General features: G+C 37.4%; 1 long non-coding RNA gene across 7 annotated transcripts in view; it reads right to left on the bottom strand.

The window, feature by feature from the left end:
• Positions 1-23,170, bottom strand: part of LOC147374529 (uncharacterized) — a 139,132-nt gene that overhangs the window by 58,267 nt on the left and 57,695 nt on the right. The window contains exon 4 of one of the 7 annotated variants that reach the window (XR_015162866.1): positions 11,476-11,853. The exons of 1 other annotated variant lie outside the window; for it this stretch is intronic. This is a non-coding gene — a long non-coding RNA (uncharacterized LOC147374529). Of the gene's footprint in view, positions 1-11,475; positions 11,854-21,062; positions 22,426-23,170 lie in introns of those variants that run through there. 5 more of the 7 variants (XR_015162867.1, XR_015162868.1, XR_015162863.1 and 2 more) reach the window with 5 other exon arrangements.

A 23,170-nucleotide genomic window follows, 5' to 3' on the forward strand; every position in this document is an offset into this window, starting at 1 on the left:
TAGCATGTGAGATCAGTGCAATTGTGTGGTTGTTTGAGCATTCTTTGGCATTGCCTTTCTTTGGGATTAGAATGAAAACTGACATTTTCCAGTCCTGTGGCCACTGCTGAGATCAGATTGATTATCTTCTTTGCAGCCAAGATGGAGAAGCTCTATACAGTCAGCAAAAACAAGACCAGGAGCTGACTGTGGCTCAGACCATGAACACCTTATTGCCAAATTCAGACTTAAATCGAAGAAAGTAGGGAAAACCACTAGACCATTCAGGTATGACCTAAATCAAATCCCTTATGACTATACAGTGGAAGTGAGAAATAGATTTAAGGGACTAGATCTGATAGATAGAGTGCCTGATGAACTATGGAATGAGGTTTGTGACATCATACAGGAGACAGGGATCAAGACCATTCCCATAGAAAAGAAATGCAAAAAAGCAAAATGGCTATCTGGGGAGGCCTTACAAATAGCTGTGAAAAGAAGAGAAGCAAAAAGCAAAGGAGAAAAGGAAAGATATAAACATCTGAATTCAGAATTCCAAAGAATAGCAAGAAGAGATAAGAAAGCCTTCTTCAGCGGTCAATGCAAAGAAATAGAGGAAAACAACAGAATGGGAAAGACTAGGGATCTCTTCAAGAAAATTAGAGATACCAAAGGAACATTTCATGCAAAGATGGGCTCGATAAAGGACAGAAATGGTATGGACCTAACAGAAGCAGAATATATTAAGAAGAGATGGCAAGAATACACAGAAGAACTGTACAAAAAAGATCTTCATGATGAAGATAATCACGATGGTGTGATCACTGACCTAGAGCCAGACATCCTGGAATGTGAAGTCGGGTGGACCTTAGAAAGCATCACTACAAACAAAGCTAGTGGAGGTGATGGAATTCCAGTTGAGCTATTGCAAATCCTGAAAGATGATGCTGTGAAAGTGCTGCACTCAATATGCCAGCAAATTTGGAAAACTCAGCAGTGGCCACAAAGAAGTATAGAATCTGCCAGTTAAAGGGAGATTCCTATGCTTTTAGAGAGACCATGTTGAGATTCTCTCATAAAATAAAGACTAAAAGGTACATGGCCTTCCATCCTCATCAAAGACAACATCAAACTATCATTGTAGCCATTCTTTCAAATGAACAATCTGAAGAAAATCTGATGAAAGAAATTTGAAAGTAATAATTATTTTAAAATATTTTTTTAAATACAGGAACAGAATTAGTATTTTATTCTAGATTTAAGTTCTCAGATACTCCTTCACACAAATTAACTGTAAAAAATGCATTCTCAGATTTTAAAATATCTAGTGAGCCTATTGGATAGCAGCCAATTAATTTTTTAAGGATATATACTAAGTATGATGGGGCTTCTGAGGTGGCCCAAGTGGTAAAGAATCCCCCTGCCAATTCAGGAGATGTAAGAGATGCAGGTTCAACCCCTGGATTGAGAAAAGAATTCCATGCACAGAAGAGCCTGGCAGGCTACAGTCCATGGGGTCGACTGAGCAACTGAGCATCATCATCATCATCACTAAGTATAATGGTCTGTGTTTACATTTTGGAAAAATTGATCTTAGGATATACTTAAGATAATTTATTTTTTAAGTTACCCCAGGTTCATGTTAATAAACCTTGCTGTCAATGTATATTAGGAAAATTACCTCTTGACCTCTAAAATGTGGACAATGAAGAGAGGAGGAAAACTTGTATTCAGTTCAGCTCTAAGCTGGAGCAAGTCATTTGGGTAAAAGAGAAGTGGAACTACAACACAGACATATTTAACCCACTGGAAAATATTGCTTTGTTCATCAAAGGTCTCTTCCAACCTATACTATCCATCATTGCAGCACTACGGTGCAGGCTCTTTTAAGAATGACTAACCATTGTTCTGTAAACTCAGAAAGTCTAGCCTAGTGTTTATCAAAGTATTCCAGGACCACAAGCACCAGAAATATCTAGGGAGCTTTTCAAAAATGGTGAGTCTTCAGCATAACACCAAATCTACTAAATAAGAGTCTTTACAGAACTTGGGCTGCCGTCCATGGGGTTGCATGAGTGGACACAACTTAGCAACTAAACCACCATTATTCTTTGTGCTATTATTGTCACATATTTCACTTCCACGTGTTATAATTTTTTAATATATTATTATTAGTGTCCTTTGTCAGTTATATTTTAAAGACTTTCTAAAGTATGTAGCCAAAATCTTTTATGTGTGTGTGTGCTCAGCATGTCAGACTCTTTTGCAACCCCATGAACAGGAGTCCACCAGGCTTCTCTGTCCATGGAGTTTCCCAGGCAACAATACTGGAGTTGGTTGTCATATCTGCCTCCAGGGGATATTCCTGAGCCCAAAGAATGGGAGGAAGTAAATGGAAGTATATATTTTTTAAGGTTCTTTCAATATATGTGAAGTGTTATATTATTTAATGATAGACTTGATAAGTTAAATGTATATGAAGTGATCATTAAAGCAACCAATAAACAAAATAGTTTACATAATAAGCACAGGGTGATGATAAAATAGAATCACGTGTAAAAAAATTGAACTCCAGGAGTTGGTGATGGACAGGGAGGCCGGGCGTGCTGCGATTCATGGGGTCACAAAGAGTCAGACACAACTGAGTGACTGATCTGATCTGATATATATTTTTATATTTAAATATTAAAATCTTTTATATTTAGACACATTTATCATTCCAGTGATTTTTCAGTCCAACATGATACAAATTTCAATTTGTTATCACATTTTGTCTGAAGAACTGCCTTAAACATCTCTTATAGTACAGGTCTGATGGCAATGAGTTCCCTTTGTTTTTATTTATCTGAATGAGTTTTGTTTTTTTCTTAATTTCTGGAAGACATTTTGCAGCATATACAACTCGAAGATGATGATTTTTCTTCATTCAATGCCTTGCCATGTTGTTCTACTGTCCCCTCACTTGCATCTTTCATAACAATATTTGTTTCATGTGTATAAGCCCTTTTTGCACTCATCTCACACACTAGTAAAGTAATGCTTAAAATTCTCCAAGCTAGGCTTCAGCAATATGTGAACCGTGAACTTCCTGATGTTCAAGCTGGTTTTAGAAAAGGCAGAGGAACCAGAGATAAAATTGCCAACATCCACTGGATCATGGAAAAAGCAAGAGAGTTCCAGAAAAACATCTATTTCTGCTTTATTGACTATGCCAAAGCCTTTGACTGTGTGGATCACAATAAACTGTGGAAAATTCTGAAAGAGATGGGAATACCAGACCACCTGACCTGCCTCTTGAGAAATCTATATGCAGGTCAGGAAGCAACAGTTAGAACTGGACATGGGACAACAGACTGGTTCCAAATAGGAAAAGGAGTTCATCAAGGCTGTATGTTGTCACCCTGCTTATTTAACTTATATGCAGAGTCCATCATGAGAAACGCTGGGCTGGAAGAAGCACAAGCTGGAATCAAGATTGCCAGGAGAAATATCAATAACCTCAGATATGCAGATGACACTACCCTTATGGCAGAAAGTGAAGAGGAACTCAAAAGCCTCTTGATGAAAGTGAAAGTGGAGAGTGAAAAAGTTGGCTTAAAGCTCAACATTCAGAAAACAAAGATCATGGCATCCAGTCCCATCACTTCATGGCAAATAGATGGGGAAACAGTGGAAACAGTGTCAGACTTTATTTTTCTGGGCTCCAAAATCAGTGCAGATGGTGACTGCAGCCATAAAATTAAAAGATGCTTACTCCTTGGAAGGAAAGTTATGACCAACCTAGATAGCATATTCAAAGGCAGAGACATTACTTTGCCAACAAAGGTTCATCTAGTCAAGGCTATGGTTTTTCCTGTGGTCATGTATGGATGTGAGAGTTGGACTGTGAAGAAGGCTGAGTGCCGAAGAATTGATGCTTTTGAACTGTGGTGTTGGAGAAGACTCTTGAGAGTCCCTTGGATTGTAAGGAGATCCAACCAGTCCATTCTGAAGGAGATCAGCCCTGGGATTTCTTTGGAAGGAATGATACTAAAGCTGAAACTCCAGTATGTTGGCCACCTCATGCGAAGAGTTGACTCATTGGAAAAGACTCTGATGCTGGGAGGGATTGGGGGCAAGAGGAGAAGGGGACAACAGAGGATGAGATGGCTGGATGGCATCACTGACTCGATGGACGTGAGTCTGAGTGAACTCCGGGAATTGCTGATGGACAGGGAGGCCTGGCATGCTGCGATCCATGGGGTTGCAAAGAGTTGGACACGACTAAGCGACTGATCTGATCTGAAGCCCTTTTTTCCTCTGTCTATTCAAAAACTTGTCTCTATCACTGTTTTTTAGGTATTTGTTTATGATTTGGTTGGAGAAGGAAATGGCAACCCACTACAGTGTTCTTGCCTGGAGAGTCCCAGGGATGGGGGAGCCTGGTGGGTTGCTGTCTATGGGGTTGCACAGAGTTGGACACAACTGAAGCGACTTAGTAGTAGTAGTAGTAGTATGATTTTCTTTATATATTTTCTTCTTGGAGTTCAATGAACTTTTGAATCTCTGGTTTTATAGTATTCAAGAAATTTGGGGAAAATTTGGCCATTATTTATTCTATTACCATTTATATTCTCCTAACAATTCCTCTGGGTCCTTAATAACAAATGTGTTAGAACAATTTAATATTGTCCCACAAGTCAATTCTGCACTATTTTTTTCCATTTTTGTTGTCTTGTATTTTATTTTGTATATTTCCCATTGATATATATTCCATTTGAAAGAACTCTTTTTGCAATGCTGAGCCAGATATTCATTAAAGTACTTGAGAGTATTTATTATTTCAAATATATTCTTCACCTCTAGAAAATTCATTTTGTTTTTTTTTAATACCTGTGATTTTCATTTCTTAATGTTCATTTTTCCTTTACCTTCTTGACTATATGGAATATATAATAGCTGTTTTTACATCCTTTTCAGTAATTTCTGTCATCAGCATCATTTCTGGGTCGATTTCTATTGATCAACTCTTCTAATTCTTATGAATCATATTTCCCAGCTTATTTATAAATGAGTAATATTTTACTGGGTTTCGGGAATTATGGATTTATTTGTAGGGATTTTGTTGTATTTCTTTAAATATTGAGTGGCTGGCTTTATTTGGGGATGCAGGTAACTTTGATTCTAAGTTGGAGGTTTGCTTTTAATCTTTTTTTAAGAGCAAGTACAGAAAAGTCTTTGAGTACAAATCTATTCTATCATTAAGGCAATACATTTCTGAGAATTCTACTCAATGTTCTATGCATTAGATGCGTCCACTTTGGCTGGTGCCAACCTAGATTATTCCCAGCCTCAAGTGAGCTCCAGAAATTGCCTTACCTACTCTTGGAAAATTCTTAAAGAGATGGGAATACCAGACCACCTGACCTGTCTCCTGAGAATTCTATATGCAAGTCAAGAAGCAACAGTTAGAACTGGACATGGAACAACAGACTGGTTCCAAATCAGGAAAGGAGTACATCAAGGCTGTATATTGTCACCCTGCTTATTTAACTTATATGCAGAGTACATCATACAAAATACTGGGCTGGACAAAGCACAAGCTGGAATCAAGACTGTCGGGAGAAACATCAATAACCTCAGGTACACAGATGACAGCACCCTTATGGCAGAAAGCAAAGAAGAACTAAAGAGCCTCTTGATGAAAGTGAGAGAGGAGAGTGAAAAAGCTGACTTTAAAACTCAACATTCAGAAAACTAAGATCGTAGCATCTGGTCCCATCACTTCATGGCATATAGATGGGGAAACAATGGAAACAGTGAGAGACTTTATTTGGGGGGGGGGCTCCAAAATCACTGCAGATGGTGACTGCAGCCATGAAATTAGAAGATGCTTGTTCCTTGGAAGAAAAGTTATGACCAACCTAGACAGCATATTCAAAAGCAGAGACATTACTTTGCCAACAAAGATCCGTCTAGTCAAAGCTATGGTCTTTCCAGTAGTCATGTATAGATGTGAGAGTTGGACTATAAGGAAAGCTGAGCGCTGAAGAACTGATGCTTTTGAACTGTGGTTGTTGGAGAAGACTCTTGAGAGTCCATTGGACTGCAAGGAGATCCAACCAGTCCATCCTCAAGGAAATCAGTCCTGAACATTCATTGGAAGGACTGATACTGAAGCTGAAGCTCCGATACTTTGGCCATCTGATGCAAAAAATCACTGGAAAAAACCCTGACGCTGAGAAAGGTTGAAGGAAGAGGATGAGATGGTTAGATGGCATCACCAACCCTATGGACATAAGTTTGAGTAAACCCCGGGATTTGGTGATGGACAGGGAAGCCTGGCATGCTGCAGTCCACTGGGTCGCAAACAGTCAGATGCGACTAAGTGACTGAACTAACTGAATTCTTTCCTGTTGGTTCATTTCTTAGTTTCATGTACTTCCCTTACATGTATATGCAGGGCAGTACTCAGCCAGAGCCTCAAAGGGATCCCATGCAGATATCTGGAGTCTGTGTCCATGCTGTATACTCATATCTCACATCTGGTATTTTGCCCTCAAATCCTAGGTGACTTGGTCTCCTCAAACTCTGTCTTCTCAACTTCACAAGGCCTCTGAGCATTGTTGAGGTTTCTCTTCACTACACCACCTCTTGGAAACTCTAGGCCATGAGCTAGAGCAGCTGTAGGAATCATATACTTGTTTTCCTTCCCCCACAAATCGATGTTCTGTGTTACCTTTTGGCCATTGCCTGAAAACTGATGTTTCACAAGTATCTTGTATGATTTTCAGTTGTTTAATGTGAGAGAATAAATCTGGTCCCATTATGCCATCATAGAGGAAAAATAAGTCTACTGTGTTATTTTTTCTATGTAAGTTATCAAATGTTTATAAAAAGTTTAATGTTAAATTTTAATCCTTTTATGTTTTAAGTTCTTTCAATATACAATGAATTTTCAAATAAAACTTGGTAGAAAAATAAGTGTATTTTTTAGCTTGTTGCCGTTGTATATTTTCATGTCTTAATATGTAATGAAATTGTTACACAAAATTATCTCATTTGGAATCAAGTGTTCTTCATTCATAGTTTTCATTTTCAACCAAAATTGAGTCTTTAAAATGCCAAAGATATTTTCAATAATTTTATTTTCATAAAAAGCAAGAAAAATGGGACATCATGCAGATTTTTACAAAGAACTCCTCTATGTAGCATTACATTTTAAAAATTCCGTATCTACTAGAGACTCTTCAAAGGTTTCATATTATTTCATTAATTACAGTACATGCAATGGCTCTATGTTGTATCCCTCTGTTGTTGGTTCTTCACGAATAAGAAATAAAATAATTCCCCATTCATCTCAGAGCCTAAGAGAAAGATAAGCTAAATACCATCAAATGCAAGGCATAGCTTAAAAGGAGTTGCTTTTGTGAAGACAGGTTTATTTTCAAATATAACTACACATCTGCTTGGGACTTCTCTGTCAATCAGTGAGACTAAAGAGACAGCAATAGAATTTCCAGTTTCTTCCAACAGAATATAAAATAAAACCTACTTGTGGTATCCTATTCAAAACATGATCGTCTAATTCATGCTTGCTTATTTCACCATTTTTTGTTTTCATTTTGGGTGTTTTTTTTTTTTTTTAAAGCAAGCATGAAAGATTTTCTTTGTCCAGAAAACTGGAATGAATCCACTGAGTCAACCAAAAAACTGAAAAAAAGAATTGAACTGAGGTAGACCCAAGATAATTGATCCCTGGATTTTAAATCCCCACAGCTCAATCTAGGTCAGCTAAGCCTTAATCTTTCATTTACAGAGTAAGTGCTTTTGAAACACATGTACTAAGAAAAGATCCTCTGGCAAAGAATGGCGTGTTCAGTGGTTGAGTAATATGCTATAATGACATTTTGATTGTGTGCTACACAAAACTATTATGTCATTATGAAAACACAAGGTAACATTTGTCAAATCTAAGAGAAGGAGAAATTTCAAAGTTGTACCTATAATTAGTGTAGTGTGAATTTTAAAATACTTTCATTTTTTTCTCCCAGAACCAGATTTTAAAAGTGGACGTGTGTCTCTTCCAAGGTTTTGGATTAAATTAGAGGGCACAAACATTTTTTTTTTTTCCTTGTTCAAAAGAAAGAAAAGGGAACAACTTCTCAATTAGGACAGAATTCAGATATAGACTACTGACAATGGCTCCAAAACTGTTATTTGCTACTTCCAGTAATTATCAAATCCTTTGATATGGGTCTTAACTAAAATTACAGGAGGCTCATGGCATTTGAGTAACTGACATTTCCAACTTAAACTATTAGTAAGAAATCTATCTTTTTAAAATTTCTAAAATTCTATGAAATTAAAGATTATTTTCCTGAGTTAAAAATTTGAATCATGTGGATTCAGAGGCTGGTGTGGTACAGACTTGCTGTCCATCCAAAGTATCGATACCTTACTATAATGCACTCACTGACTTAAAAGTTCTGTTTGTCTCCTTTCCCAATGTTTTAAATAAGTCCTGTGATGTGAGAAAAATATCATTGCGGTGGAAAATCCCAAAGAACGCCAAGAGCTAATCTTGTTGATAGAAATGAAAAGAAAATGGAGCAGTTTTTAAAAGTAACAGTTCCTTAGCCAGAAAATAAAGATTAAAGATAAATGAGAGTACATAAATAAAATATGATAGTTGTATAAATGAGTTCACCATACATTATGTGCAAAAAGAAGAAAGTCTAATTAAGGAAACTACTTTAACAATTACTTCTAGTATAAAAAGTGATAATTAAATGAGATAAAGCTGTAAAAGAAAACTCATGATGTGAGGCTACGTACGTTGTTTAATTAGTAAGTCATGTTCGACTCTTTTGCAACCCCATGGACTGCAGCCCACTAGGCTCCTCTGTCAATGGGATTTCCCAGGCAAGAATACTGGAGTGGGTTGCCATTTCCCTCTCCAAGGGATCTTCCCGACCCAGGATCAAACCCAAGTCTCATGCATTGGCAGGCAGATTCTTTACCACTGAGTCACCAGGAAGGTTACATATAGGCCACACATAATTCTAAATGGAAATGTAATTGAGGAAAAAGCCAGAAGCCCATATAAGCACCGTATAAAATAGCAGGTGCCACAGGCACTTCTATAGTTCAGACATATAAAGAACTGGAGCCTGTTCAATAAAGTTAAGATTAGCTTGATGCAGAAATAAAATGTCTTTGCTTACATGAATCTATCCAGTGCTTAATCCCTGAACCATCAACATCCAGAGTTACAATTCTAACTATGCATACTCAGGTATAACCATGGTTAATGTTTCCTCAGAAGTGATGCAGTGTGGGGGTCTACTGTATTGAGATTTATTATAAAAGCATTTATAAATGACATTAGCACTTTATTTATAGAATCTCTATGCATCTGAGTAGGATTCTTATATTTTTCAGCTTTACACTGCTGAAAATATATTTTCATTACGTTTTTATATAAAAATGATACTTTCAGATTTTTATTCACTAAAGATGACAGACTAAGTTTTGTGGAAATAGCTAAGTTTTATGGCACACTTTTCCTAAAGTTTAAAAATAATTTTTAAATAAGATTTTAATATTTACAGCTATGACATACATTAAGTATTCAAGTCCTAAACTTTACATGGAGAGTAAGAAAAATTAATGTATATCAAGATTTCATTTTTATGATTAAAAAACTGTTTTGAAGAAATACAGCAAAATAATCAAAATAAAGACAACACCATTCAAATATGATCAGTTTTACAGAAAGTTGAGGGAGAAATGCTACCTCTGTCTCAACACCAGGGTACATTAACACCTAGACAGCTATCAGGGTAATGTCAAATAATAGCTTGTTGATGAGCATCAGTTGTGCAACACGTGTAGCCCAGATGTCAACTGGCACCCACTTACGTCTTAAGATCTCAACTAGATTATTTGAGCACTCACTCATTCCATGTCCTGTAAATGAGTAATACCTTCCCAAACCTCTGGTCTAGCTGAGCAGCTGTTTCCACTGAATGAACTCAGTTTGGGATTATGTGAACATTCTGAGTGGTCTGTCCCTGTCTACACTTCCTCAACCCAGATGGGATACTCAGAACATTCTGTAATTTCTAACAAATCAAAACAAGAACCACTCATTAAAAACATGAACTGTATACTTTCCTGAAGACAGTGAAGCAGTTGCCTCAGAGGAGGTTAAAGTTCATACTACAAGCAGGTGTGCACATGCTCAGTTGTGTCTGACTCTTTGCAACCCAATGGACTGTGGCCCACCAGGCTCCTCTGTCCATGGAATTCTCCAGGCAAGAATACTGGAGTGAGTTGCCATTTCCTTCTCCTGGGGATTTTCCCCACCCAGGGGTCAAACCCCTATCTCCTGCAACTCCTGCATTGGCAGGTGGATTCTTTAGCACTGAGCCACCTGGGAAGTTCCATTATAATCATGTAAACAACTTCAAATAGAAAATTAGATACAACTATTTTTTAAATGATCTAAGAAAGCATTCTGTCAAATGTTTCTCTCTTTTCTAAAACCATGTGAGATCTTGAAATTTAGAAATTTGGAAATGGTTCAGCTGAATGATACTGATGTGGGCTGTGGTTTCAATCAGATAGTAATGGAAATTGCCCACAGGCAGGGCCTACCCATACATCCATGTGTCTTTATAAAGTTTTAAGAGTTTCTCCACACAGTCTGTGCATATAGGCTAGTTTAGACTTCCTCACGGCATGGCAGCCTCTGGGAAATGGAGATGCTTACACAGTAGCTAAGGGTTTCACTGCAAGTGTTTTAGGCTACACCTTTCAGGACTAGCCTCAGAAGTCACAGAGTGTTGCTTCAGTATAGTTACAAGTCTAAGCAGGTTCAATATGAAAGGATACAGACGCACTTCTCAAAATCACAATGTAAAGCTAAAATATTGAATGGGAGATGTTGTGGCCATCTTTGGAAAATATGATCTGCCACATATGTTTATTTACCTTATATTTTTACCCCATTTTTCTAGCTTGTAACATTAGAAAGTAACATATATAAATTCATTAACTTCACATTTTATTACTATTATTAATATAGTTCTTTAATCACTAATGGAAATGTATAAAGATCCATAATCAAACAGAAATGTGTGTATTCTACAAAATTAATAGCATCATCAACATTTCTACCAGATAAGATTCATACAGCTGCTAGAGCTTTAGTTAAAGACATGTCAATGACACTGAAGGTATAGAATTTAGAACCGAATCTCCTGGAAGATGATGACCTGAGTTCCATTGTGAGCAGAGTTCCACTGTGAGCACTATGTCCTGAGAAAGACATTTAAACCTTCTGGGCCTTATGGTTTGATCATCTATTAACTGTCTTTTTAAAATCTTACAAGGTTATAATGTTTTATTTTTCTTTGTATGGTAGGTAACATTCTCTTTTATGGATGAGTCAATAAAAATCAAGGAGATAAAGTATACATCCAAAGTCTAAAATCAGTGTCAAAGTTAAGAACAAACCTCAGCTCCAAGTTCACTATTCTCAACCATATAAACTAGTTTATCAATACAACACAATACCTACAGGTGAATGTAATATTTTATCTAGAATACAATTAGAGTGGCTACAAAACTGAATGCAAATTTCCATCTGTTTTATTAATAAAGTCACTGATTACTGCATTTCAACCATACAGAAGATACTATCAATCCAAGGCCTGTCTTTCTCACCTGAGTTCGCCAAGATTCCTGTCTGAACACCGTAGGGCTTCTCTAGAAAGTTACATCTGTCTCTGGTTTACACAGGATATGCCAAACTAGACTGCACAGTTGCACTATTTTGGCACACTCCTGTAGGTTTTCTCCTTGCACATTTACTCTGTTCCCATCACCCTGAAAATAAATGCATGTATAGTTACAGTCTACTAACTGCACAGATATTATGTTAATATATTTGGATGATAATATGCTAACAGGGACCTGCTTAAATTATTATTGGCATTGCTGATGTTTTAAATTATTTATTTTAATTGGAGACTAGTTACTTTACAATATTATGGTGGGTTTTGCCATACATCATCATGAATCAGCCATGGGTGCACATGTGTCCCCCCATCCTGAACCCTCCTCCCACCTCCTTTCCCACCCATTCCCTCTGGGTTATCCCAGGGTACCAGCTTTTGAGTGTCCTGATTTATGCATCAAACTTGCACTGGTTATCTATTTTACGTATGGTAATATACATGTTTCAATGCTATTTTCTCAAATCATTCACCCTCACCTGCTCCCACATAGTCCAAAAGTCTGTTCTTTATGTGTGTGTCTCTTTTGCTACCTTGCATATAGGATTGTCATTACTGTCTTTCTAAACTATATATATAAGCATTATATACTGTATTGGTGTTTCTCTTTCTGAGGAACTTCACTCTATATCAGTTTGGTTCAGGCACTCAGTCATGTCCGACTCTTTGCAACCCCATGGACTGCAACACGCCAGGCTTTTCTGTCTGTCACCAACTACTTGCTCAAATTCATGTCCATCAAGTCGGTGATGCCATCCAACCATCTCATCCTTTGTTGTCCCCTACTCCTCCTGCTTTCAATCTTTCCCACCACTGGGGTCTTTTTCAATGAATCAGTTCTTCACATCAGGTAGCCAAAGTATTGGAGCTTTGTATAACAGGCTCCAAATTCATCCACCTCATTAGAACTGACTCAAATGCATTCTTTTTAATGACCGAGTAATATTCCATTGAGTATATGTACCACAACTTCTTTATCCATTTGTCTACTGATGGACATCTGGGTTGCTTTCATATTCTAGCTATTGTAAAGAGTGCTGCAATGAACACTGGGGTACATATGTCTCTTTAAATTCTGGTTTCCTTGGTGTGCATGCCCTGCAGTGGGATTGCTGGGTCATATAGCAGTTCTATTTCCAGTTTTTTAAGGAATCTCCATACTGTTCTCCATAGTGGATTTACCAGTTTGCATTCCCACAGTGTAAGAGGGTTCCCTTTACTCCACACCTTCTCCAGCACTTATTGTTTGTAGACTTTTTAATGGTGGCCATTCTGACCAGCATGATACCTCACTGTGGTTTTGATTTGCATTTCTCTAATAATGAGTGATGTGAGCATATCTTCATGTGTTTATTAGCCATCTGTATGTCTTCTTTGGAGAAATGTCTGCTTAGTTCTTTGGCCCACTTTTTGATTCAGTTGTTCGTTTTTCTCATATTGAGCTGCATGAGCTGCTTGTATATTTTGGCCATTAATTATTTGTCAGTTGTTTTGTTGGCTATTATTTTCTCCCATTCTGAAGGCTGCCTTGATCCTTTACATATAAAACTCTAAAGATACCACCAGAAAATTACTAGAGCTAATCAATGAATATAGAAAATTTGCAGGATATAAAATTAATATACAGAAATACCTTGCATCCCTAGACATTAACAATGAAAAAATAGAGAAAGAAACCATATTCACCATTGTAATGAAAAACATAAAGTACTTAGCAATAAATTTACCTAAAGAAACAAAAGACCTATCTATAGAAAACTATAAAACCCTGATGAAAGAAATCAAAGATGACACAAATAGATGGAGAAATATACCATGTTCATGGATTAGAAGAATCAATACAGTGAAAACGAGTATACTGCCCAAAATAATCTATAGGATTCAACACAATCCCTATCAAGCTACCAATGGTATTTTTCACAGAACTAGAACAAATAATTTCACAATATGTATGGAAACACAAAAAACCTTGAATAGCCAAGGCAATCTGGAGAAAGAAGAAAGGAACAGGAGGAATCAACCTACCTGACTTCAGACTATACTACAAAGCTACAGTATGCAAAACTGTATGATACTGGCAAAAAGAAATACAGATCAGTGGAACAAAATAGAAAGCCCAGAGATAAATGCACACACCTATGGACACCTTATCTTTAACAAAGGAGGCAAAATATACAATGGAGAAAAGATAATCTCTTTAACAAGTGGTGCTGGGAAACTGGTCAACCACGTGTAAAAGAATGAAACTAGAACACTTTCTAACACCATACACAAAAATAAACTCAAAATGGATTAAAGATCTAAATATAAGACCAGAAACTATAAAACACTTAAAAGAAAACATAGGCAGAACACTCTCTGACATAAATCACAGCAGGATCCTCTATGACCCACCTCCCAGAGCAATGGAAATAAAAAGAAAAATAAATATATGTGACCTAATTAAACTTATAAAAGCTTTTGCACAATGAAGGAAACTATAAGCAGTGTTGATTTTTTTAAAAATTCAAGTTGCAATATCTTGTAATGTAAAATTGTGCTCAAATGCCCAAAAGGCAACAAAGTTTGCACAGAGTTAGTAATGTTTGCATATATTAGCCTTTCTGAATAAGAATAAAGAGGGAAATCCTTTGGTAAGTGATTTAACAACTGCATACTACTTTATTTCTTCTCTTCTAAAAAGAGAACCTTGGAGATTCTATAGGTGACATAGATCTGTCACCTATGCACTTCACTCTAAGGGAAGAACTATCTGTATGTAATATCACAGCTTTTTCTTGCAATCACAAAAGTCTATTTGATGCAATCAAAAAATTCTCAATTGTATAGAGAATTTTCTAGGAGAAAAAACATCCACCACTCTCAAAAGCATCAAGAAACTTGAACAGGCCATTAACCATGAGGGAGGTTACAAAAAGAATTAATTATTTTCACAAAATCTCTAAAGACAGAAAGTTTTACTAGGAACCACTTACAACAGCAAAAAAACAGAAAAAGAAAGAAAGAAAATTAATTTTGTTATAAAACTCTTGAGTTTTCTCAATATATAACCACACTTTCAAATAATACATTGGAAATAATCATTACAAAGATGGTTACTGAGATCTGACTGGTCTGTTTTTGCATGCTAGTTCCACCATTCATGAGATGTGTGACCTTGGTCAAGTAATCTGATCTCCCTAAGCTGCAGTTCTTCTTCATCAGCAACATTAGAACAACAATAATAGGGGATTAAGTAAGATAATTCACACAAATCTCCAATAGCACCCAACACATGGTGTCAGCTGAGATCAGTTTTTATTCTTGCTCATAAGCACAGTCAATACCATAATCACTGCTTTATTGGAACTTCTAACCAATTCTATAAGACATAAATTGGAAATAAAGGGTATAATTGGGAGGAAAAAGATTAAATGACTATTATTATTGACAAGTTTATAATTTATGTAACTCAAATTCTAAAAGAACTTCTAATTTCTTTAAATTACCATAGATTAGAAAAGTGGCGAGGTATACGATAAAAGAACAAAAATAGTAGCTTTCTTTAAGAATTTAGAATAGTTATCATAAAACAATTTCATTCCCATGTGAAACAAAATTTTCCTGGAAAAATGAATGGAAGAATGCAGGTATAACAAATTTGAAAAGAAGAGGAAAGGGAAATTAATCCTTTAAGAGTCTTATTATAAGAAACAAAAATGGTTATAAGAATCGACAAAGAAATCAATATACCAGGAAATCTTAGTCCAGATGTATGAGCTTAATGTATGACAAAGCAAACACTATAGATCAATAATGAAGGCACAGAGCATCAATATTTATCATTAGAAAAGCTATTTGGGAAACAAGTTAGGCCTTTATCTCTATAATGACCACTTGCCTATTGTTTGTCTCTCCAGCTCAAAATATTTCCCCTTTATAATTATCCTCCCCCTGATTCTTTGATATGGAATCTGATCCACAGATTCTCTGGGTTGGGCTCCTAGAATCCAGAGTTCATTCAGTGTGACCTTGTTTCAGGGAACATGAAGCATCGTACCCAAATGAGAAAAACAGGGTCACTTTCCTGGGAACTGGGTTGAGAGTGAAAGCCAGATTTAGCCTTTTTCTGGATGGTTGGATGGTTCCCACTGGGACAAAGAAGAAGGGAAAACAAATGAGAAGGATGAGGAAATTTACTGAGAGCAAAGGCAAGAGAAGAAAAACAGAGACACAGAATCTCAGTGGCATGCCCACCCTGGTCCTCTGTCTCTCATTTGAAAAGTGGTGGCACCCTGAGCATGGGAAGGAAACAGCCTGCATTTTAAGAGCTCCAGAATTCTGTGACTAGCATTCAGAAGATTCCTAACTAAAATTACTTTATCTACCAAAATAAATTCCCAAAAAGTACATGCTAAATTTTAAAATGAGGTAAAATGCAACCATTAAAATATTATTCTTGCCATAAGAGTGTTGTAGTGAAAACATTTTATTACATAAATAAATACTTCTTCATATCACAGAAAAAAAAAATTCTTCTTGAGAAGGTAAAGAACATCCTAAAAGTAAAAACTCTATGATAGAAAAAAAAAAAAACCTACATACTTAGCAACCCTCATATGCAGGGTTGGTACAATTCATACAAAAATAACAAACTGGGAAAACATCCACACAAACATACAAAAGATTTATTTGTATTTTAATGCAAAAAAAAGGCTCTAAAAATGGAGAAATCTGTTAACATCCCAAAATACAATAAAAGCAGGCAAATAACAGAACAGACAAATCTGCGAAGAAACACAAAAGGCCATTAAACACATAAAAAGCAGTGTAAAAATGTACATAAATGTTTTCAAATTTAAAATACAGAGTACTTGTGCCAATATTGCTACACAGAAATAAGTACTAAATGGCTGGTAGTACTGTCCAAAATCAATTTTGCAACACATACAAAGACCTTCATCTGCCGTCATACCTTTTAGAGCTTGTGTACTAAATCAGCACTTCTGCTTACAAGTGCAGAAACCTAACTCAGAACGTTGTAATGAAGAAAGGAATGCATTGGCTCATAGAGATGAAAATTCTAGCAGTGTGCATGTTGGATCCCAGTGCTCTAACTCGTGCTAATGCATCCCTCTCTCTCCTTGTCAGGTCTGCTTTCAACTGTGATGGCTTTTCATTCCCCCTCTGGCAGGCTCTCCCTCAAGGTGTACTTTAGATTTCTGTTCTACCAACATTACAAGCCAGCAGAATGATGAATCAGGACCTACCATATAGCACAAGGAACTCTTCTCAGTACTCTGTAATAATCTATATGGGAAAATAATCTAACAATCTAATAATCTTTGCAGATACATGTAAAAGTGATATAATTTGCTATATATCAGAAATTAACACAACATTGCAAATCAACTATACCCTAATAAACATTTATGAAGAGGACCTCAATTTCTCAATGGCTTTCTGCAAAGCCTCAGGATAATGCCTCACTTTATCTCATTGGCATTGCTTGGGTCATACCTGCTCCTCTCTGAAGCAATCACTACAGTCAGGGAATAGGTTTGGCCTCCTGGGACAGGAGCAAAGTGTAGGGTTCATCATGCCTGGATGAGAGCTCGAATCACAGGAGTGGAGTTTGGGTTAGAAGTTAACAAGAAAAAAATTCAGGTGCTATTTCCAGGAGAAGGGATGTTGTACACATAAAGGTAACAGGTGTACATCACACCACTAGACCCAGTCATTTAAATTCTAGGAATCTGGTCTAAAAAAAGCAATTAGAAGGAAAGAAAAGATTATGGTAGATATTTAAAATTGTATTTCTTATAGCACAGAAATGAAAACAGTAGTAGGAAAATGACTAAATAAACTATAGTATAAATTTATTATAATAAAACTAGATACTGTTACATATATATTTATATATATGAATAAAATATGACTATGGGAGAAAAGACAATAGTATGTGAAAAAATAGTATAAATTATCTATTCATATATATATAAATAAATACATATTTTATATATATATAAGTATAACCCAGTTTTTTACATATTTTTTCCTGGAAAATAAACTGAAAAATAATAGACCACAAAGATCACCTAATGTGGTGAACTTTGGGGAGCTTTCTGTGGGCATATATATTATTTTTTAATCAGGTAAATACTCTATTTAAAAGTTATAAAAAGCAGAAATCTGGTAGATGATTACTGCAGTGCTCAATACCTATGGTGCCCAGGCAGCCTGAAGTCAGGAAACACCTCCACGCTACCTGCTGCCTTTATTTCATAAACCTAAACATCACTTGAACACTCTGAACTTCAGCATATTGCTGCTGCTAAGTCGCTTCAGTCGTGTCCGACTCTGTGCGACCCCACAGACGGCAGCCCACCAGGCAGGGTAGTGAATTATGCAGTTGCTGTTGTTGTGTAGTCACTATGTTATGTCCAGCTCTTCGCAACCATATGGACTGTAGCCCACCAGGCTCCACTGTCCATGGGATTTCTGAGCCAAGAATATTGGAGTGGGTAACCATTTCCTTCTCCAGGGTATCTTCTCAACCCAGGGATCAAACCTGTGTCTCCTGCATTGCAGGGGGATTCTTTACCACTGAGCCATCTGGGAAGCCCAAATTATGCACTGCAAACAGCCAAATCAGTAGCCTCACAGATTCCAAGGTATCTCCATGTGGGGCCTGCTGGGTGGGCATGAGAACAGTGCTGCTCCAGCTGTGCGCTCAGAAGGTATTCTTCCATAAAATACCATTGCAATTTTAGAGCCTTCAACACACCTTTGCCTAACTTCCTCCTCTAAGAAAACTGGGGAACTTAAACATCCGTGGGTTTCCTGTGGAGTCATATGCTAAGTCTCTTCCATCATGCCCACCTCTTTGCAACCCTGTGGACTGTAGTCCACCAGGCTCCTCTGTCCATGGGACTTCCCAGGCAAGAATACTAGAGTGGGTTGCCATTTCCTTTTGCAGGGGATCTTCCTGATCCAGGGATCAAACCTGTGTCTCCTGCATTGCAGGTGTATTCTTTACACTAGAATCACCTGGGAAGCCATAGTGAGGGTGTAAGTATCTGCTGCACTCCTCCAGCTTGCCCACCATACAAGTTTAACTCAAAAAAGAATGACTCAAGGAATGATAAAGGAAACTATTTGAGAAAGGCATAGGACCATCTAAATTTAAGAACTGTAACTTTCCCTCTTCTCTCTTAGAATTCAGCCCAGCTCTACAGCCCTGTCCCACTACCCACCACCTGCACTCTGCCCCTCCCTTCTCCTGCAGGCCCCAGGGAAGTGTGTAGAGAATGCAAGTTCACCAATGCCTACACTTCCCTTGCTTTCGCCTTGACCCTGTGGCAATTCTTCAAGACTCAAGACAAGAGCCTGATTCTTTACCCAAATTATTAGAGCTTGCCTAAAATCTGGGACAGCTGAGAATGTAGCCTGTCCCCACAGGGTAGGAATGTATTAACCACCCTATAAAAGCTATTTTTAAAGTTTTATTTAAGGAACAGCAGCTGGAGAATAAAGAAAAGAAAGGCAAAACACAATTCTTTTATACCCACGCTGCAGTCCCCCTCTCACCAATCTCCCAAGGTTCGCTATAGGAACTGCATCCATGTAAATGCTTTAAGGCTGACCTACAAAGCTGGAAACTGAAGAATACAGGGAATAAAACAAACAGGAAATACAAAACAACCTGGTTTGATCAGACCCTTCTAGTTGCCTTGCTTAGTATTAGGGAAGTTGGACAACAGACTTGGAATTCATTCATTGGATTTGGAGGGAATTGCTAAAAAAAATGAAAGAAACATTAAAATACCACCACATATAATGAGCTCACTGCCATTTGGAACTTGTTTTCAATCAACACACTGTAAATGTTAGCAACAGAAGGTTTTCTAATAGTCCCTATCCTTGGGATGGGAGAGTAATCAGAAAAGAAATTCAGCAAATTACAAAACCATGACATAAATTTTAATGCAGTCTACATTTCATTAATCTCTACGTTATGATGAAAATTAGTTCTGCTTTTCATTGTTATTTTAGTAATACTGTATTTGAAACATATGATTGCTATATTTGTTGTTTTTAAAAAAGCAATGCACTCCCCATTTGGGGGGTGTGTGTGTGTGCTTAGTCATTCAGTTTTGTCTGATTCTTTGCAACCCTTTGGACTGTAGCCCACCAGGCTGTTCATGGGTATTTCAGGCAAGAATACTGGAGTGGGTTGCCATTTCCTCTTTCAGGGCATCTTCCTGACCCAGGGATTGAACTTTCATCTCCTGTACTAAAAGCAGATTCTTCACCTGCTGAGCCATCCGGGAAGTCCACTGGAATTCATTTCAATTCAAAAAGATTTATTGAGAGCACTACTGTGTGTGAAAGACAGATTCTACCTCAAATAACTTATGCTATTGTAGGAAGAAAATACACATGTGCATGCACAAAACCGAATACATGAGATAGAATGTGCTATGAGCCTGGGGAAGGGGAAAACATCACATCCACTCAAGAGGTTTCAGGAACAGTCTACCAGAGATCACCTTGAGCAATGACAGAACGGAGGGAACAGCATAAGGGAGCATGTGGGAAAGCAGTGTGCATGGACAGAAAACAGTTAGGTATCCCTCAGAAGCATGAGAAAGTGAGCAAAGATTTCAGAGAAAAGAGGTTCCAAACCTGGATCTATACTTTCTAGCTGTTTGACCTTTGGCAAGTTGCACAACTTCTTTAAGTCGCTCTTTCCTTCTGTTTATTTTTTATTTTTTAAATTTTTTAAACTATTTTATTGATGTATTAATTTCTACCGTACAGCAGAATGATTCAGTTATACATATATATATATATATATATATATACACACACACACACACATTCTTTTTCATATTCTTTTTTCATTATAGTTTCTTTTTTTTTAGCTTTCTGAATATTGAGTTTTTTTGTTTTTGTTTTTTTAATATAAATTTATTTATTTTAATTGCAGGCTAATTACTTTACAATATTGTATTGGTTTTGCCATACATCAACATGAATCCGCCACGGGTGTACACGTGTTCCCCATCCTGAACCCCCCTCCCACCTCCCTCCCCATACCATCCCTCTGGGTCATCCCAGTGCACCAGCCCCAAGCTTCCTGTATCCTGCATCGAACCTGGATTGGCAATTCGTTTCTTATATGATATTATACATGTTTTAATGCCATTCTCCCAAATCATCCCCCCCTCCCTCTCCCACAGAGTCCAAAAGACTGTTCTATACATGTGTGTCTCTTTTGCTGTCTCGCATACAGGGTTGTCATTACCATCTTTCTAAATTCCATATATATGTGTTAGTATACTGTATTGGTGTTTTTCTTTCTGGCTTACTTCACTCTGTATAATAGGCTCCAGTTTCATCCACCTCATTAGAACACTAATAAGTGTGCAATGAAAGTGTGACTGTGCATGTGAAGGACTTGTCATGGTGACTAGGAGCATATAGTGAATGCTCAAAAACTGTTTAAAACAAAAGAGAAACAAAGAGAGGGAAGAATGAAAGGAAAGTTGGGAGGGGTGTTAGTTGGGAGTTTTGAGAGGCTTGGCATAGATATCTATTTTGGAGCCATTTGCACATAAGCCTAAGACATGAGGACAAACATCACAAACTAAATGTGCAAAGGACACAACTTTAGGGACACGTTTTTTGAGTCAGAAGAGGAAAAAGTATATGAGGTCACATGTTACAATGGAATAAAGATAGGGCATGGATTTAGAGCTGGGTTCCACCAAAGTCTGTGTGATTTTGAAAAACATTTCTAGAACTTGAATGGACAAATATCTTCTTCACAGAATTATTCTGGAGAATAAAGGGATAAGCTATATAAAATCACATAATGCTATGCCATGTACATAGGTAACCATCAAAAACTATTAGGCCCCTCCTCTTCTGCTTGTCTCCCTTGGAGAGAGGAAAAAGAGCAATGAATGTAAAGAAGGGAAATAACTCGATATAAGTAATGAAAGAGCTATAACAGACCAGAAGAGGACAGGGAACAAGAAAGAAATTCTGTGAGGGTTGTTGTATAGAGTTATCATTTATCTTTAAGACTCAGTTTCAACAGAGGGTTTGGTGGGAAAAATCAGATTATAAATTGAAAATTCTGAATGAGTAGTGCATTCCTAGAGCAACTATTAGTAATTTACCATTTACCTGATGTCTTGGCATGAAGCAAAGAATTAATAAACAATAGTAATATTCATAGGAGAAGGCAATGGCACCCCACTCCAGTACTGTTGCCTGGAAAATCCCATGTATGGAGGAGCCTGGTAGGCTGCAGTCCATGGGGTCGCTAAGAGTCGGACACGACTGAGCAACATCTTTCACTTTCCACTTTCATGCATTGCAGAAGGAAATGGCAACCCACTCCAGTGTTCTTGCCTGGAGAATGCCAGGGACGGGGGAGCTTGGTGGGCTGCAGTCCATGGGGTCGCTAAGAGTCAGACACGACTGAGCGACTTCTTTCACTTTCCACTTTCATGCATTGGAGAAGGAAATGGCAACCCACTCCAGTGTTCTTGCCTGGAGAATCCCATGGATGGAGAGCCTGGTAGGCTGCAGTCCATGGGGTCGCACAGAGTCGGACATGACTGAAGCAACTTGGCAGCAGTAGCAGCAGCAGTAATATTCATAGATTTCACTTAAAAAAAAAAAAAGACAATAGGCCACAAATGGAATCTCTTGTGCTAAGTCCACGCCACCAGCCCAAGGCTTAATACCTAGCCTCACCACTGTTACAACCTCCCTGAGGAATGTAGCTTTAACCAACCCGTTTGGAATTTTTTGGTCAGCACCAATGAGGTAATCTGCCACATAGGCACTTTCCATGCCCCAAAGGAAGATGTGGTAATCTGCTCTCTGTCTACAAAAGCCTTCCATTTGTACAATTCTTTGGAGCTCCTTTCTATTTGCTAGATGGGATGCTGTCCAATTCATGAATCGTTTTAATAAAGCCAAGGAGATCTTCAAATTTTCTCAGCTGACCTTTTGTTATTCAAAAGTGTTAAGGTTAAATGAGTTTTATTTAAGTTATTTAGGTTATTTAGGAATGGAAAACATGAGACCAAAAAGAAAATAGAAGGAAGGAAGAGATTAAAGATAAAGGCCAAAGAAAGGGCATGTATTGGTAGAGATAAATTGAATCTAGAACATGGATAAACATTAGTCTTCATAAAGAGTTATAACTCCTTTTGAGTCAAAGGTCCTTGTGGTTGGGAGAGAGATAAATTTCTTGAGAGAAGAAAATAATGACTGAGAGAGGTCATTCCAGAAAGCATCCATCTTCTGAGCAGGGTTCCATAAGTGATTTCCGTTAGTGAACGTGTTGCCAATAGCTGAGGATTCCCAAGTACTAGTGAGATATCTGAAAAGACAGCTGATCATGT

This window comes from Bos grunniens, chromosome 4 (assembly GCF_055505025.1).
Source record: "Bos grunniens cultivar Pamir isolate PY7600 chromosome 4, Bosgru_T2T1.0, whole genome shotgun sequence".
In the NCBI taxonomy this organism is placed as follows: Eukaryota; Metazoa; Chordata; class Mammalia; order Artiodactyla; family Bovidae; genus Bos; species Bos grunniens.